At 39.5% G+C, this 19441-nt stretch overlaps 1 pseudogene; it reads left to right on the top strand.

The window, feature by feature from the left end:
• The first annotated feature begins 2238 nt into the window (after nucleotides 1-2238).
• Nucleotides 2239-3165, top strand: LOC110192163 (dicarboxylate carrier UCP2 pseudogene; annotated as a pseudogene).
• Nucleotides 3166-19441: the final 16276 nt, after the last annotated feature.

Here is a 19441-nt window from a genome sequence, read left to right on the forward strand (position 1 = left end):
ATGCATTCTGGCCTCCATTGTCCTATCTGTAAAAAAGGAGGCTGTTTGGACACTAGGTAGCCTCTAAAATTCAGCCAATCGAAGGCTTTTTAGAGAGGAAAGTAACCTTAGAGTCAAGGAGTCTTAGAATTCTGCAATCTTAAATTTCTGACACTTATTGGTTGGGTGAATATAGATAAATTGTGCAACTTGTTTGGTGCCTCAGTTCCTTCATCTACAAAGTATAATCTGTTAGTAATAATACTTGTCCTACTCATATCACAAAGTTACCACGAGACTCAAATGAGATAATGAAAAGAAAACGGTTTTGCAACTAGACAAGCTGACATGAAATATCAGCCATCAATCTGCTCCAGTGGTTCCATTCAAATCAGAGAATACAGCATCATTCAAATTCCCAGTTTTAAATTTCTTTACCATGGAGGTAACCTGATATAGAAGCAAAAGCCTTTGAAAACCCTGGCCTGGTCCTGGCTTTTGTATCATCTTGGTAGATGACCTTCAGCAAACCTCGCCCATTCTAGGGACTTCAATTTCCTCTTTTATAAAATGAAGAGAAATGGATTAGAAAATTTGCATTGTCCTTCCTCTTTTAGCAGTCTTTGAAATGCAGGAAGGTAAGTAATTTGACTTTTTAATTCACTGCTTCCATAAAAATGCATTATTGAATTAGTTCCAATAACACCTTCCTACCTTAAACAATGTGCTTTTTATTGGGGTGCAGCTGTGGTATTTTTGTAAGCCTGTGGCTTGACCATAAGGGGTGTGTAATTAACGAATTGGAAGGCAAAAAGTTATGTTTTATACTGCCCTTCCTGATAGCCAGTTATGGAGCTTCTAACAAAAACAACCATATCTTCTTTCATAGCTAAACACTACCCCATGCTGCCCTCTCCTTCAATTGTTCAAACTGCAACTTCCCCTCTTCCAAGTGGGAACTGTACCTTTCTGCGAAGCCTAACTAGCATGCGAAGCACAGATGCCACGGAGAAAATTCCACCCTCACCTCATGGTCACTTCATAGATTTTTTTTTTTGTTAAATACATTTTTTCATTTTTTTATTAATTAATTTTTAGTTTTCAACATTCATTTCCACAGGATTTTGAGTTCCAAATTTTCTCCCCATCTCCCCTTGTCCCACCCCAAGATGGCACACATTCTGACTACTCCCTCAATCTGCCCTCCCTTCTATCACATGACCCCCCCCACTTCTTTTACCCTCTTCCCTTCTATTTTCCTGTAGGGCAGGATAGATTTCTATATGCCTTTGCCTATGTATCTTATTTACCAGTTGCATGTAAAACAATTTTTTAACATTCATTTTTAAAACTCTGAGCTCCAAATTCTCTCCCTTCCTCCCTCCCCAGCATCCCTCATTGAGAAGGCAAGCAATTAAATGTAAGTTATACATGTGTAGTCATGCAAAACACTTCTGTAATAGTCATGTTGTGAAAGACTAACTATATTTCCCTGTATCTTACCCTGCTCCGTTTTTCATATTCTCTCCTTAGACCCTGTGCCCCTCAAAAGCGTTTGCTTCTGATTACTCCCTCCCTCAATCTGCCCTCCCTTCTATCATCGCCCCCCCATCCACTTCCTCTCTATTTTCCTGTAGGTAAGATACATTTCCATACCCAACTGATTATGTATGTTATTCCCTCCTTAAATCAAATCCAATGAGAGTAAGATTCATTCATTCCCTCTTACCTCTCCCCCTTTCCCTCCACTATGAAGCTTTATCTTGCCTCTTGCGAGATAATTTACCCCATTTTACCTCTCCCTTTCTCCTCATCCCAGTACAATCCTCTCTCACCACTTAATTTTATTTTTTAGAGTGCGTGCTCAACCTCCTCCAAGACTGAGAGCTTTTAGCAATGCAGCTGAGAGACTGCTAGGAAGCCCCTCCAGCCCACCGGATGCTAGACTCTGCTGTAGGCTCGTGCCTCCCATCGCCTCCTCATGTTTTCCTCTACAGTCCTGGGCACATAGTATGATCATTAGGTGTTCAGTTTCCCAACAACTTTCTATGGAAAATCAAGGGAAGTGGGCCATGGTTGCTGTGAGCAACTTTGAAGAGCGGGACACCTTGAGAAGCTTGATCAAGGTGTCATTATTGTGAGACCCTCCAAATCAGGACTCCGGCAGAGTTCGTCTATCTCTCGTCTTGCTCAATCAGTGGAGGCTATCTTTCCATTTCTCCTTTGCCTCCCTGGAAGTAGCAGAAAGCCAGCATAGTCATGGTTGGATGTGCTACAGACGTGCCCCCAACAGCCACTGTAAAGTTCCTTGGGGGTGGCACTGCCACCTGCATTGCTGACCTCATCACCTTCCCCCTGGACACAGCCAAAGTCTGGCTGCAGATTCACGGAGAGAGCCAGGGAGCCAACAGATCTTCCTCTGCCACTGCCCAGTATCGAGATGTCACGGGCACCATTCTGACCATGGTGAAGACTGAGGGACCTGGCATCCTCTACAATGGGCTGGTGTCTGGGTTGCAGTGCCAGATGAGTTTTGCCTCTGTCCAAATTGGCTTCTATGACTCTGTCAAGCAGTTCTACACCAAGGGATCAGAGCATGCAGGCACTAGGAGCCACCTCCTGGCAGGCTACACCACAGGGGCATTGGAAGTGGGCATAGCCCAACCCACAGATGTGGAGAAGGTACATTTCCAGGCCCAGGCTCATGCAGGTGGCAGCCGAAGATACCAGGGCATAGTGGATGCCTATAAGACTATCACCTGAGAGGAGGGGCTCTGGGGCCTATGGAAAGTAACTTCACCCAATGTTGCCTGCAATGCTGTCAACTGTGCTGAGCTGGTGACCTATGATCTCATCAAAGATGCCCTCGTGAAGGCCTACCTCATGACTGATGACCCTCCATGCCACTTCACATCAGCCTTTGGGGTTGGCTTCTGCACCACCATCATTGCTTCCCCCATGGACGTGGTCAAGACCAGCTACATGAACTCTGCCGCAGGACATTATGCTAGTGCTGGCCATTGAGCCCTCACTATGCTTCAGAAGGAGGGACCCTAATTCTTCTACAAAGGGTTCATGCCTTCCTTCCTCCGCTTGGGCTCCTGGAATGTAGTGATGTTTGTTATCTGTGAGCAACTGAAACAGGCCCTGATGGCCACTCACAGTTCCCAGGAAGCTCCTTTCTGAGCCCTCTCCTGCTAGCTTTCTGCCTGATGCCTGTCCACTTTGAGTCTGACCCCATCCTGCCTCCTCCCTCCCATTTTTCCCCTATTCCTCCCCCTACACTCCTGCTTAGAGTTAGCTCCATTTAAACCTTCTCCAGCCTGTTTCTCCTGCCATTGCATACTCACTCCATTCTTAAGCTCCTTACTTCTAATAAAGCCAAACCAGAACCCCCTCCCAAAATTATTTTTTATATATCATCCATTTATATGCAACTCACCCTGTGCTTTCTGTATACATATGTATATATATATTCCCTCCCTCATGACAAAGGTCTCATGAGTTACAAATATCATCTTTCCATGTAGGAATGTAAACAGTTCAACTTTAATAAGTCTCTTATGATTTCTCTTTCTTGCTTACCTTTTCATGCTTCTCCTGAGTCTTATATTTGAAAGTCTAATTTTCTATTCAGCTCTGGTCTTTTCATCAAGAATGCTTGAAAGTCTTTTATTTCATTGCATGTCAATTTTTTCCTCTGAAGATTATACTTAGTTTTGCTGGGCAGGTGATTCTTGGTTATAATCCTAGCTCCTCTGAATTCTGGAATATCATATTCCAAGTCCTCCAATCCCTTAATGTAGAAGCTGCTAAATCTTGTGTTATCCTGATTGTGTTTCTATAATACTTGAATTGTTTCTTTCTGGCTGCTTGCAATATTTTCTCCTTGACCTGAGAACTCTGGAATTTGGCTATAATATTCCTAGGAGTTTGCTTTGGGGGATCTCTTTCAGGAGGTGATTAGTGGATTATTTCAATTTCTGTTTTGCCCTCTGGCTCTACAATATCAGGGCAGTTTTCCTTGATGATTTCTTGAAAGATGATATGTAAACTATTTTTTTTAATCATGGCTTTCGGGCAGTCCAATAATTTTCAAATTATCTCTCCTGGATCTATTTTCCAGGACAGTTGCTTTTCTAATGAGATATTTCACATTGTCTTCTCTTTTTTTTTTCATTCTTTTGGTTTTATTTTATAATTTCTTGATTTCTCACAGAGTCATTAGCTTCTGTTCGCTCCATTCTAATTTTTAAGGAATTATTTTCTTCAGTGAGCTTCTGGACCTCCTTTTCAATTTTGGCTAATTCTGCTATTTAAGGCATTCTTCTTTTCATTGGTTTTTTGACCTTTTTTGCCATTTGGGTTAGTCTATTTTTTAAGGTGTTATTTTCTTCAGTATTTTTGTGAGTGTCTTTTACCAAGGTGTTGACTCATTTTTCTTCCCAATTTTTCCTCTACCTCTCTTACTTGATTTTCAAAGTCCTTTTTGAGCTCTTCCATAACCTGAGACCAATTCACATTTTTCTTGAAGTCTTTGGAGGTAGGAGCTTTGACTTTATTGTCTTCTCCTAGTTGTATGTTTGATCTTCTTTGTCACCAATATAAGATTCTATAATCTGAGTTTTTGCCTTTATTTGCTCATGTTCTCAGCCAATTACTTGACTTTTTAACTCTTTGTTAAGGTGGGGCTCTGCTTACATTGTGGAGGGTGTATTTTCCCAAGCTTCAGGGGTTTTGTGCAGCTGTTTTCAAAGATACTTCTAGGGACCTATAAATTTTCAGTTCTTCCAAGGTGGTATGATCAAAGGTGAGGTGTTTACTCCTTTCCTAGCCTGTGCTCTAGTCTATGAGTAACCACAAGCATTCTTTTCTGCTTTGGAACCATGAGGGGGATTCCCTGTCCACTGCTGCCACAAGCTCCACAATGCCAGCACTCCTCCTGGCCACAGGACTGCCACCCAGGACTGCGACCCAGATCCAAGCACAAGCAAAGCAAGGAAATTCTGCATCAGTGCCAGCAAAGAGATCCCTGTAATCTCCCTCTGATTAGCCACTCAATCCCCCCCACCATCTGTGGGCCAAGAGCTCTGCAAGCAGCCACTGCCACCCCAAGGCTGAGCTAGAGCCAGGGCTGGACCTTGAACCTGTATCACCCAGACCTCACACAGCTGTCCATGATTCAGTCCCCTGAGGCCTGCTCTGGGTTTGCTGGGGCCCTGTCATTGCCTGCATGGCCAATGCTGAACTGTCCTCCTCTCCTACCCTGGTGCAATGTACCTTTTCCACCACCCATCCATGGGTTGGAAACTTGTTTCATTTTGTCTTTTTGTGAGTTCTGCTGCTCTAGAACTTGTTTAGTCATTTTTTAGAGGTATTTGTAGGGGTTTGGGGGAGAGCTCAAGCAAGTCACTGCTTTTACTCTGCCATCTTGGCTCTGCCCCTCCCCTTTCACAGATTAAAGGGAAGGTTGTGACTGATTGGAAGAACAGTGGCCTGTGAGTAAGATCCCCATCTCTCACATTTTCATTTTGGGTAATATAACATGATTTCTAAAAGATGCACAGGCAGGGATGGATTGGGATCTGTATCACAAATAACATTACATTATCTCTCCCTCTTCCAATCTCCTTTATAATTATCGAGGGCAATATCATTCTTCTAGTCAATCACAATATCATTATTCTGATATCATCTTTACATTATCATGTTATCTAACTGTGAATAACCAATTAGCACCCAAATACTATTGGTTCTACTTCTACCACTCTTACCTTTGCTCCCTTTTCCACTTACACACAGCCACTACCCTTGCTCCAGCCCTCATCATCTCACTTATGGACTAATACTAACTCTTAATTAGCCTCGCTGAATCATTTCTCTCCCATTTCCAATATATTCTCTATATATCTGCCAAAAATGACTTTCATAAAGCACTTTCCTAAAGTTGAAACTATTTAATGTGCCATTAGAAGTATCATGTTTAGAAAAGTATAAATATTAAGAATTTGGATAAGAACAAATATGAATAGGTTTCTACTGGAGTGCATGCCTTCTTCTATCTGCAAAAACATTTTTTTCAATCTAAGTTTGGCATTTGGTCATTATGTAAAGCTGTGTATGAACATGTGACAATGAGTGGTAATTAGGTTTTCTCTCTCTGGATGTCAATCTTTCCACCTTTAGGGAATTCCTTTCCACACTATTTGCACTAGAAAGTTATTTTAATGTGTTGTACATAAGGATTTGAATCATCATTCACAGTAAGGGAGAGAAAGTATGTTAGGATTCTACTTGCATAGCTATCTTTCTCAATCATCAACTGATATTTTGTTAAACATTGGCAATAGGGAATAGAGAGCACAATAACTCACTTCTCTCCACTAGACTTGAGCCAGATCTATAGTCTCAGGAACCTTGGCTCCAATGAATCATGTGGCTCAACTGGGGAGATAACACTCTATTATCAACAGGGCAGGATCCCCATGATTAAAAAATGCTGTGACCTTCATTTAGGAAAAATGATACCTTGTAGCACAAAGAACTTGGAATGAAGAAAATATGATTTTAGAAGGTACTGAAAAGGTATGAAGACTCCAGCTTATGACATGTCTAAACCAGAAATTATGGGCAGGGATAAAACACACACATCTCCTCGGATCTTCCTCTTTTCTCTGTTTCCCTGGGCCATTCCTGACAGGCAAAACCACATCTGAAAACATGACCCTCCACTACCATATAGGGTAAAATAAAAATACACTTTCTTTCCTTCCTTCCTTAGCTTGTTCCTTCTTTATTTCTTCCTTCCTCCCTTCCTTTCCTTCTTCTTTCCTTCTTTTTTTCATTCCTTCCTTTTTTCTTCCTCCCCTCATTCCCAAAGTTTTAAAAACACATGTTTAAAAGAAAAGTTTTCACATGCAACTGGGTAATAAGAAATACAGGAAATGGGGTATAGAAATCCATCCTGCCCTACAGGAAAATAGAAGGGGAAGGAGATAAGAGAAGGGGGGTGTGATAGAAGGGATGGTAGATTAGAGGAAAGGGTATTCAGAAGGGATGGCAGATTAGGGGAAGGGGTATTCAGAATGCATGCCATCTTGGAGTGGGGAGAGGGATGAGATGGGGAGAAAATTTGGAACTCATAATCTTGTGGAAATGAATGTTGAAAACTAAAAATTAATTTATCAATCAATTTAAAAAAAGCAATCAGCTAACTGCAAAAAAAAATAGAAGAGAAAGTGAAACATTTTATAAGAACGATAATGACAAAAAAAAGACAACACATATGGAGAACAGATCAAGAAAAGAAAACATAATAATTGGACTACCTGAAGCTTTGATTAAAAAAAAAAGCTTGATATAATAATACAAGGAGTAATTAAAGAAAATTGTCGTGAATCATTAGAACAAGGGGGAAGGGAGATTAGAAATATAAAAAATACATCAATCACCACTTGAAAGAGATCCTATAAGGAAAACTCATGGGAATATCATAGTCAAATTCTGAAACCCTCAGCTCAAGGATAAAATATTAAAAGCAACAAAAAAATTAAATATGATGGTGCCACAATTAGAATCACACAAGACCTAGCAGCAGAGACCCTAAAGCACCACAGGTCTTGGAACACTATATATCAAAGAGCAAAAGAAGTGGATCTCAGGCCAAAAATATCATACCTAGCAATGTTAAGCATAATCTGGAATGAAAAAAAAATGGATATTTGATCAACTGTCAGACTTTCAAGATTTTGTCAAAAGAAAAAAAAAACTGAACTTAATAGAAGATTTGGCATACAAGAGCCAAGAAAAATAAAAGGTACATACCAAAGACTGAATATAAGGGATTCAATACGGACAGATTGTTTACTTTTTATATATGTAAAATGTATGTCTAAGATTGTCATTAGTAATTGGGTAGTTCGTAAGAAAGACTGGAGTAGATCTGAGTACAATATGACTTTAAAAAGTAAAAACATCTAAGTACACCTGAAAAAGAGTAATTGTTTTATACAAATGAGGTGCAAGAGGAAGACTTGATGCAGAGATGGGTGAGGAGGGCTGGTAGTTCTGGTAACCTACTTTCACAGGGAATAGGTTTGAGAGGGAACAATACATATATATCTAGAAGAGTATAAAAGTCTTTTAAAATCAGAAGAAATAAAATGGTAAGGTGATAGGAAGGGGGGAGAGGACAAGGGAGGGCTCTCTGGAAGGGATGGTGAGGGAATAGGTTAAAGGTGGGTATAGAAGGGTGTTAGATCAATAAGAATGGGAGGATAAGAGAAGGATCTCTAGAGGAGAGGGTGAGGGAATAGGTTATAGGGAGCTATAGAAGAGTGTTTAGATTTATGGGAATGAAAGGTTAAGGGAGGGATCTTTGGAGGGGGGTAGGCTAAGTAATAGGAAGGCAAGGGAGTAGGTAAAAGTAAAATAGAGGAGTCAGGAGGGATAGGAAACAAGAGATATGCACAGACATTAAAAACAAAGATCAGGAGTAGAATGTGTTAGGAAAAGTATATGTCTACATATGTATTATATAGGTGTATATATGTATATGTGTTTGTATATATCTATATAGAAATATACCCATGCTTAATTGTAGCCTTCTGGGGGTGGGTGGGGGAGGAAGGGTGAAAAAAGAACAAAGTAAAAAGTACACAGCAGAGAACAAAGGAAAACTTATATGGACAGCTCTCAACATAACGTGTAGTATTTATCATACAAGATTTCTCGAAATGAAAATTTATCTTTACATATTTTGAATCCTCTCTTATGTTCCGCTTATGCACATTACATGCTTTTTTTCCTTTTCTTACTTTGTATTTAAGTTCCAATATTTAAGTTTAAGATATGCTTTTTTTTCTTTTCTCTATATTTCTGTTCTAGTGTTTGAGTCCAAAATAAAATTTTTATAAAAGAAAAAAGAAAGAAAGAATTAAACTCTCAAGTTTTAGATAGAGGCCGTTCCGATTGACTTCTATAGTTGCACTGAGTTAGAACCCCTCCACCCTCAAAAAAAGTATATGTTTGCTCATCTCTATTAAATAGTTTTCATCATTGCTCTAAAGGGGAAAAAAATTCTGTTTATTTAGTATGGTTTTAATTAGGATTTTTTTTAAACTGTAACTTGGATAAAAGACAGAAAGTGTCTTCATTCAGGGTGAAGGGGAAAAACTAATATTTATTGACACTAGCATGAATTGTAGAGAAGGAACTTATCCCTAAAGATTGTTTAAGAGTTTCCAATTCAGCATATACTGTTAAGGGCCAACTATGGGTGAGGTGCTGTACTAAGTGCTTTGGATTCAGAGACAAAAAAGAAAATGTCTCTGCCTTCAAGGAGCTTACATTTTACCTAGTGGGAGAAAAGAAGCAATATAACATGCAAAGCAAAATGTACACGCACAACAATTTGAGGAGGAAGATAAGCAGGGCTTTCTCAGGAAGGTGAAAAATGTGTTAAGCCTTGAAGGAAACTAAGGATTATACCAGGCAGTGGTGAGAAAACAGTGCATTCCTAATATGAGGGAAGGACTGTACAAAGGTAGGACATGGGATGTTACGTATCAGAAACATCTAATAGGTGACTAGGGATGGATCATAGAATATATGAAGGAAATAATGTGCAATAAGACTGGAAAAACACACTGAAGGCAAATTATAAAGGATTTTAAATGTCAAACACAAAATTCTGTTATTTTAGAGGAATAAGGTAGTCACTGGAATTTCCCCAACAGGTTAAGTGGCATTGCCACATCTGCACTTGAGAAACATCTATTGGGTAGCTGTGTCGAGGGAAAGAAAACTGAGACAAGTAGAACAATTGTGATGCAATTTCCATCATTCAAGTAAGAAGTAATGAGGGCCTGAATTATGTTGTAGCCCTATGAACACAAGGAGGGGTACAGATTTGAGAGATATTGTGGAGGTAGGCTGGACAGTACTTAGGTATGGTGGGGTGAGGCAGGGAGAAGAACCAAAAGTAGAACATGATTTTCATGCTGTGAACCCCAGTGAATTGAAAGGATGGTGGTGTCCTTGACAAAAACAGAGAAGTTTGGAATGAGGTCGTTTTGGGGAAAAAAGACGATGAATTATGTTTTGGTCATTTTGAGCTTAAGGTTCTTATGAGTTATCCAGTTGGAACTGGCAATAGACAATTAGTGATACAAGACAAGAACTCAAGATAGAGACAAGGGTTTGATATGCAGTTTGGGGAGTTATAGGCCTAGTTATATTTATTAATTAAATTCAGTCATTTTTGTGACCACCGAGAAAACATATAGAAAAAAAAAGTGAGCTCCGTATGAAGCTTTGAGTTTGTGGGGTGAACGTGGATGACGATCCAACAAAAGTGAATGAGAAGTCATTGCCAGACTCCAAACTTCACATTTCAGCCTTAGTGAACTAGTGAAAATGTTTTATAGATACTGAAGCAATATGAAAATGTAAGTGTGTAGGGAGAAGTCGTGTTTCATTCTGCCCTCCCCAAATGCGTAGTCATGGAGCTTCTAACAAAGGCAACCATATCTTCCCTCATCCTTAATCTCATACAATTATAAAAGTCATGGAAAACTATATTATGACAGTGAGTGTAATGGGGAAGACAGAGAAATGTGCTAGACCACTGTAATGTCTTGTAATTTAATTTCACATTGGTTGGTTTTATCATCACATGAAAATGAATGGTGGCAATAGCTTGCAATAGAATAAATACAGAGTTCAGGAACAGGGGATCTGACTTCAAATCCTGTCTCTGCTCCCAACACCTAGCACAATGCCTTACATGTAATATTTTGTTGTTGTTGTTCTGTTACTTCAGTCATATTTGACTCTTTCTGACTCCATTTGGGGTTTTCTTGGCAGAGATACTGGAGTAGTTTGCCATTTCCTTCTCCAGTACATTTTACAGATGAGGAAACCAAGGCAAACAGGGTTAAGTGACTCGCCTAGGGTCACACAGCTAATAAACGTCTGAGACCAGATTTTAATTAAGGAAGATGAGTGTTCCTGATTCCAAGCCCAGCACTCTATCAGCTGTGACACCTATGGGCCTGTTACATGTAACAAGCATTTAATAAATATTTATTTAATTGAATCCAGTTGTTGATTTGGGTAAGTCATTTCACCTCTAAAGCCTCAGTTTCCTTATCTGGACTAGATGATGTCGAAAATCAACTCTAAGTCCCATAATAATGCCCATATGACCTCAAATTTGACTGTAAGTTTTAAGTTGTCATTGCTATTGTTGTACAGTAGTTCTGCAATCATTTCTGACTCTTCATGACCTTATTTGGGGTTTTCTTGGAAAAGATACAGGAGGTTTCCATTTCTTTCTACAAATCCTTTCAGAGATGAGTAACTGAGGTAAACAGGGTTACACAGCTAGTAAGGATCTGAAGCCGGATTTGAACTCAGAAAGATGAGTCTTCCTGATGCCAGGCCTGGCACGCTATTCACTGCACCATATAGTGCCCTTAAATTTTAAGCCTATGTATTACTGAACATTGAAAACTGTTAATTATGTTATTTGAAAATTAAGAATTTTGTCCTCCAGAACTGAAATTAGAGGCTATTTCTTCATACACAAAAGAAGCAGTTGCAAAAACATGGTTGCTAAACACCATAAAATGCCATATGGCTTTTTTCCTTGTGAAATTAACAATCAACCTTCAAAATGCAATTAATACTGCAATTATGATCTGAATGCTCATTTCAGATAATGGGAATATACTTTGCAATCAAGGTTTTCCTTTCTGTTGTCTTCTCTGGGTGTACAAATTTTTCTCTAGTAAAAATATCATATTATTACCTCCTGGGATGAAAAAAAGTGCTCATTTTCTGTATTATTCTTAATTAATTTGTCTTTAAATATCATTTTTAACATTCTAGCTGTTTGTAATAATTATAAAAGAGAAAACTAGTATGAAGGTCATTCCCAACATCTGGAAACGGAAACAAAGACTTCTGTTAATTAGGAGAACTTAAGAGATGAAGGAAGAATCCATTTTTTGTAAACAGATGCTGCATAGGAGGTAGAGGATGGGGCAGATGATATAGGAAGAAGAGGGGGAAAGGGGTAGGAAAGAGAATCACAGGAACACAGCAACTTATAAAATGTTAACTGTTTATGATACTTCTTTGGGGAAAAGTTGTGACTTTTTTTCCTTTCTCCCTTTAAGAGAGTTCAGCAGTACATTATAGTAGCTGGTTTGCCAGACTTGGTATCAGGAAGATGGGTGTGAAAATCATGTCTCTGGCACTACCGGCTATCTCACAAGTCCCATCACTTCTTTCTCAGCCTCAATTTCCTCACCTATAAAGTAGGGGTCATAATACCCAATGTTGTGAGGCTTAAATAAGATGATATATATAAAGCATTTTTTTAAATTTATGGTGTTATATAAATATTAATTATCATAATGGAAAGAACATTAGATTTAGAATCAGGTAAGGCCTGGGTTCAAATTTTGGATCCCACACACGGCAAGTGAGAAATGGTGGACACTCTCCCTCTGTAAGCCTCAGTTTCCTTATCTGTAAAATGGGAGGGGGAGTATTTTGTAAGCCTTAAACTTATATGAGTGATTGTTATCATTATAATTACATTACCCCTTATAGAATTTGATCTGCTGGTAAGTTGTCATTCCAATATATCAGCATCTTTAAACTGCTGTTACAGGGGGAGCAAGGTGACACTAACCTGGCAGGGCTCCCTTCCCAGCCTGTGACTTTGTTCCAGGCCTGAGGCAAACTCAGGCAAGCCATTCACTAAAGCCACTCATACAGGGCATGGAAGCTTCCAACCCAGCAGCTGTTGTTCAGTGATGCATCAGTGAAGCAAAAAATTGTGCTGGTATAAAAAATAGATCTTGAGCCACAATCCTCCTTCTTATCCCTTTGTTCTGCATTAGAGGAGAACCTCTGGGATTCATTTAGCTGTAATCATTTGTTACTGAGGGGCAAAGCGTCTTTCAGTCAGTGATGATGGAGTCACCTTTGAAAGAAGTGCAAATGAGGAGAAATCATTTTCCAATCTGCCCTCCCAGGGTTGCATTTGATAAACTAGTGTTCACTCAAAGAGACTGCCCAGAATGTAGATCATATTCATAAGTAACAAATGGGCATTTTACACTTAATTTTGTTCCTAGCAGGTTAATTGCCTGATCTCCTGAACCTTCCCACAATAGTTCATGCAGGAAGCAAGATGGACAAAAAAAGGAGGAATTGAGCTGCTTCAAATTCCAAATGGCCACAGTCAGAACATACCTGGAGTACTGTGTATAGTTCTGGGTGCTATATTTTAAGAACAATATTAACAAAGCAGAGCATGTCTTGAGAAGATTATTATAGGACAGTGTGAGGACTAGAGACCATGCTATTTTATGATCAGTTGAAAGGAATGGGGAGGTTTAACCCAATTAAGAGAAATCTCAGGGATATGTGATTGTTAGCATAAAGCATATGAAGGGTTATCATGTGAAAGAGACATCAGATTTAGGATTATTGGATCAGACATTTAAAAATGGAAGGGGTCTTAGAGGTCATGCCTCTTCGGCAAAGAGAACTTAAATTGCCCAAAGTCACATGAGTGGTGTGGAAGAGCCAAGAATTCGAACCCTGGTCTCCTGATTCGTAATGCAGGATACTCTCCATTACACCACAGTGCCTCACAGCAGATACGTCACTGATGTTCACGGATCTTCTTCTAAAGTCAATAACGGCTCAATCATTCTCATCTTGAAATAAGTTAATTTCCATTTTAGCTTTGGAACTTCAATCAATAGGCTGTGATTTCCTCCACATAAATTAAGCCATTAGATTTATTGGCAATGCCAAAGCCAAACATCAAATCTTTAATGAAAATGAAGATTAATATTTGGCCAAGAAACCTCAAATCATCAAATGTCTGAAATGTTTGCTTTGCTTGTATTGACCACTGCTTTCGTTTCACCCTAAGGGCCCCAGTTTGCTTCTGAATCATATTATTGCTTGGGTGGCAGTGGGAGAAGAACAGTGAGAGAGAGAAATGTTAAGCACTGAAAGTCGGAAGATGCAGCTTCTGACACCACCCTGCCACTGAGGAGCCCTGCAACCTTGTGCAATTTGCTTCTTTTCTCTGGACTTCAGTTTCTTCTTCTGCAAAATGGGGATAATCATACCTACCTTACTATTTCACAGAATTGTTGGGGGAAAAGCATTTTATAAAGCTTAAAGCAATACAGCCAGGTGAATTATAATTATCTACAAAATGAAGTTGTTCAATTCAGTTTAACAAGCACTTACTAAGTACGTACCATGTGCCAGACAGTATGGTAACTTGGGACATAAAGACAAAAATGACATAGGTCTTGCATTCAAAGGACTTATATTCAAATGGGAGAAATAATAAGTATATAGATAAGTAAATGGAAAAATAAAAATGAAGAGAAATAGAGGAAGGTGGAAAGAAGTAGGAAGAGAAGGCCCAACACTGGGAAAATCAAATTGCCTGGCTACAAGTTTAATGATCTATTTTTTTAAGCTATAACATTCAGCCTCTTACAAATGCAATAGCAAGTTGCAGAGGCACCCCTCAGATTTGTGGCTGGCAGCAGAATGAGGCCAGAATAAAGATGGAAAGAAGGAAGGAAGGAAGGAAGGAAGGAAGGAAGGAAGGAAGGAAGGAAGGAAGGAAGGAAGGAAGGAAGGAAGGAAGGAAGGAAGGAAGGAAGGAAGGAAGGAAGGAAGGAAGGAAGGAAGGAGGGAAGAAAAAAATGTAGAAAAAGACAGAAGGGAGTGGGAGGAATGAAAGAAGAAAGGGAAGACAGAAGTGAAGGGAGAGGGAAGAGAAGTATGAGGTAAGGAAGTGGGGAGGGAAAGGGGAAATGAAACACATTTTAACAGTATTCTATTTTTTCCAATTGCATGTAAAGACAATTTTTACATACAGACCACATTAAATCCTGAGTTACTTTATATTTGGATTCTGTTTTAGAATTTTTAGAGATTGGCCATTCATGGAATAAATGGAAGGGATGATTGAGGGCTAGTCCATGAATTGAATGCATATTCACTCAATCACAAGATAGCTAAAGGTGGGCCCTTAGGATATCTGATAATTTTCTTATGGAGAATTTTTAGAAAGGATATGAATGTGGACCAGCATCACACAGGATGGGCAGATGTCGATGGGCTGAGATCTGTGTCAGGGAAGGCAGTGACTATCAGGGGTGGCCTCGAGAGCACAGGTTCCTCTCTCCGTTTTAATTAGATTATAGATCCTGGAAGTATCATAACGTATGTGACTTCCTTTTTTATGCTGTGTGAAAGGGTTACTTTAAGCTATGTATACTAAATCTGCAGTTGCATGTACTATCTTCTCTTTCAATTCTAGTATATACATACGGGCAGCTAAATGGTACAAGCAGATAGAGTGCTAGGCATGGAGTCAGGAAGACTTGAGTTCAAATCCGACCTCAGATATTTTATAGCTGTATGATCCTGGGCCAGTCACTTAACCCTGTTTGCCTCAGTTTCCTCATCTGTAAAATGAGCTGGAGAAGGAAATGGCAAACCATTCTAGGATCTTTGCCAAGAAAACCTCAAATGGGATCATGAAGAGTTGAACACACCTGAACAACAACAACAATATATACATGGAAATGCATGTTTTATTTGTTGTTGAGATTTTTTTTAAAGTTAAAAAAAGGAACACAAATGGACTACAGCAAATGTCAAGAGTACAGACAATATACTTAATTGTAATTTTCTTTATTGGCAGGTATCTCAGGTTCATGGAATCATCACCAAGTATTTATTGGGCATCTATTATGTACTAGGCACTGAGAATACAAATACAAAAAATAAGATAATACATGCTCACAAGAAGAGAGAGGGGGAACTAGCAATTAGGGAAATCGGGAAACGATTCATGTAGAATATAGTCTTTGATCTGAGTCTTAAAAGAAGAAAGGGATTTTATGAGTTGGAGGTAAGGAGGGAGTGCATTTCAGGCTTAGGGTCAGCCAGTGCCAAGACACACAGATAAGAGTGTTTCCTAAACGAGGAACAGTTTGGCAGGTTCAGAGTGAAAGAAGACTAATGTAAAATGAATGTGGGAAAATTGGTCAGAGCAAGATTGTGAAGTTAAACTAAAAAGTTAAATTAACGAGTTTTTATTTGATTCTAGAGACAATAGAAAATAACTAAATTTGAGTGATTGGTGAAATTTCATAGTGAGATATGCACTTAATGGAAATCACTTTGGCAGCTGTGTAGATAGATTGGCATGAGGGAAGACTTGAGGTAGGTAGACCAATTAGGACACTGCTGCAATAATTTAGGTGTTTTGAGTATTGAGTAAGGGGGTGGCACAATTTGACTTGTCCCTTAGTAAAATAACTTAATGAAGGGTGGACTAAAGTGAGGAGATGTGTGCCAGGCAGACTCACAGGCAGGCTATTACAACAGTCTAGGCATGAGCAGCTGAGGGCCTACATCAGTGGAGCAGCAGTATCAGAGGAGCAGCAGTATCAGAGAAGAGAAGGGGTCATATTCAAGATATGGTACAGAGATAAAATCAGCAAGCCTTGGGAACAGATTGGATATGGAGGGGTGAGATTGTGTGAGAAGGGAGAAAAGAAAGTGGATGCAGTCAGCATAGACAGTTTATCCAGAAGTTTGACTGAAAAAGAAAAGAGATAATAGGATAAAGTTTGATGGGACAGTAGAGTCTAGTGAAGGCATATTAAAGAAGGAAGAGACATGGGCATGTTTGAAAGCAATAAGGGAAGAAATTTGAGAGTTTGAATATTCTTGAGGGGGTGTATTGGAGGATGCTCAAGAAGATGGGAGGGAATGGGATCAAGGGGACAGGTGTATGGCCTAGCCTTCCCCATAGCAGGCATTTAATAAATATTCATTCTCTCCCCCTTCTACCCATCCCCTTTTCTCACTGTCAGATACTGTGGGACAGGAAAGGAGAGTGGGGAAAGGGGGGCAGGGAGGGCATGACTATATGGTTTTGTTCTTAGCTCTTTTTCTCTTAGACTACAAGGAAAGCCAGTATGAATCTGGAGTTTTTTTTTTTTTTTCTTTCTCTGCTCTCATTTTGCTCATAGAGGACAGCAGCAAGAGTTTAGAGTCCTGGCCTTAGCCTTGACCTTGATCTTCCTCTTGACCTTGGGGCACTAAGACAGGCAGAACCTAGTAGCTGGCCTCCTCCCTGGGCTCTTAGCTTGCTTCCCTGTGATGGGTATAGAAGGCTAAAGTCCTATTGCCCCTACCCCACTTCTGTCTTCTCCATGGTAAGAGAAGTTGCTGAAAGGGGAGGGAGTGAGTGAGTGAATGCCAGAATGCATCTGTTCTTATTCCTTTATCTTACTTAGCTTGCTTCTGGGAAAGGGATCAGGAAGCTAATTTCCCTCTCTTGCCTTGACCTTACCCCCTCTAGATGCTGTGGGAAGCAGAGCCTGGCAAGCTGGGGCCTTCCTTGGGCTCTTTGCTTCCTCCTGGGTACTGCTGGTCTTTCTCCTTCCCAGCCCGGATTCAGGAAAGGGATTAGGGGCTACATTGGAGACTACTGAAGTATACAGAAGGCTCATCATTTCTACATGGCTGGCTGCTTATGGTGGTATGAATAGCAACAGCCTCCCACAAAGCAGAGCCTCGGAAGGTTTCATAGAAACCACTGACATCTGTAAACATTTATGTTTGGAAAAACAGGGTTCAAAGAAACATGCTTCAGACTCCTTTTCAGTGCTCTCACCAATTCAGTACTAGCAGTTAACTACCCATAATCTCTCAGAGGGATAATTTATTTAGAAGGAGGGAAAAATTATTTGCTTCTCTTCTCAACTGAGTAAAGGATTTTACCTTTAGCCTATGGGACAAGAAAGCTTTTACCTGGTAAAACCTATTTCAATAGATTTCACCTTTTTCAAATAGGCAATACTTTGCCTATGTTGAATTGTTTGTGAAACCCAAAATACATAGCTACATTGCTTCTGCTAACTGCCACTGAGGCAACTGATACTACAAGGTACTAGTGGTACTTCAAGTACCTGTGTCTTCATTAGAAGAGGTACCTTTCTGTTGATGTAAATCATAGCCTGTCAGGACTTTTGTAAATAATATTTAACTGCCACTGAACATGGCTAAATTCATTCTCCCCACCCCCACCCCTACCCTGCACCAGTCTAAGCCATTAAGTTACTCTTCTGATGAGTATGTAGCAAGGTTATCCCCAAGCCTGGAATTCTCTCCTTCCTCATCTCTGTCTCCTGGCCTCCCTCTCTTTCTTTGAGTCTCAAATTAAATCCCACCTTCTGCAAGAAGCTTTTCTGGTCTCCATGATGCTAATGCTTTCAGGGGAAGATCATCTCCAAATTATCATGTCCATATATACCTTTTTGTTTGTTTGTTTGTTTTGTACACAGTGGTTTCCCATTAGATTTCAAGCTTCTTGAGGACAGGACCTTATTTTACTTCTCTTTGTGTCCCTGGTGCTTAGCACAGTGCCTAGAACAGAGTAGGAGTTTAATAAATGCATGTTAACTTATTCCATGGATAACAGACATAGCTTTTCATAAGATTAGTACTTGGGGCTTTCTTTACTTATTTGGACAAGGAAGGGATTATATTGTTATCAACACATTTGGAGAACCCAGAATTACATCTTCCTAATGATAAGACATGGAAGTAAAAGAACGTTGTGAAAGGTCATTATTGTTTCTATAATTAATAAAATAGTAATATTAGTTTTTCAATAAAAATAATAATTAAGTTATGATAAAATAGCACTTATCAACAAACATTACTAAAAACAATAGTAATATTAACTGACATTTCTCAAGCATTTTAAGGCTTATCAAACACTTTCTTCTTAAAGACTCTCTGAGATAATAAGAATAATAGCTGATATTTATATAGCACTACTATGTGCCAGGCACTGCCTTAAGTTGTATAAGCATTTTTATCCACATTTGATAAATAAGAAAGTGATGTCCAGGAAGAATAAATGACTCACCCATAAGAAGGGAAGGAAGAACAAGCAATTATTAAGTACCAGCTATGTGCCAAGTACTTTTCTAGGTACTTTGCAAATACTAACTCATTTGATCTCTCAAAAACCCTGGGAGCTATTTTAGGTAAGGAAACTGAGGCAGACAGAGGTTAAATGACTTCTCCAAAGTCAGTAAGTGTCTTGAGGCTGCCACTGAAAGGCATCTGAACTCAGGTCTTCCTGACTCTGGATCCAGCATTCTATCCATTGTGCCACCTCATTGCCATCGTCACAACAGTTACTAGGTGGCAAAAGTAGGAATCAAAATCAGATCTCTACACCTGCTCTAAGTTTTTACTGATATGTTTGGAGAGTTTGATTAGAAGCATTTACCTGTATCTAAAAAAAAAAATCTATGGCCAACTCAAAGAGTATCAAAGTACCTCTCAAAGACCTAAAATGAGAGAGCTTGGTGTG

This window comes from Phascolarctos cinereus, unplaced genomic scaffold, assembly GCF_003287225.1.
Source record: "Phascolarctos cinereus isolate Bilbo 61053 unplaced genomic scaffold, phaCin_HiC Scaffold_2;HRSCAF=192, whole genome shotgun sequence".
Lineage (NCBI taxonomy): Eukaryota > Metazoa > Chordata > Mammalia > Diprotodontia > Phascolarctidae > Phascolarctos > Phascolarctos cinereus.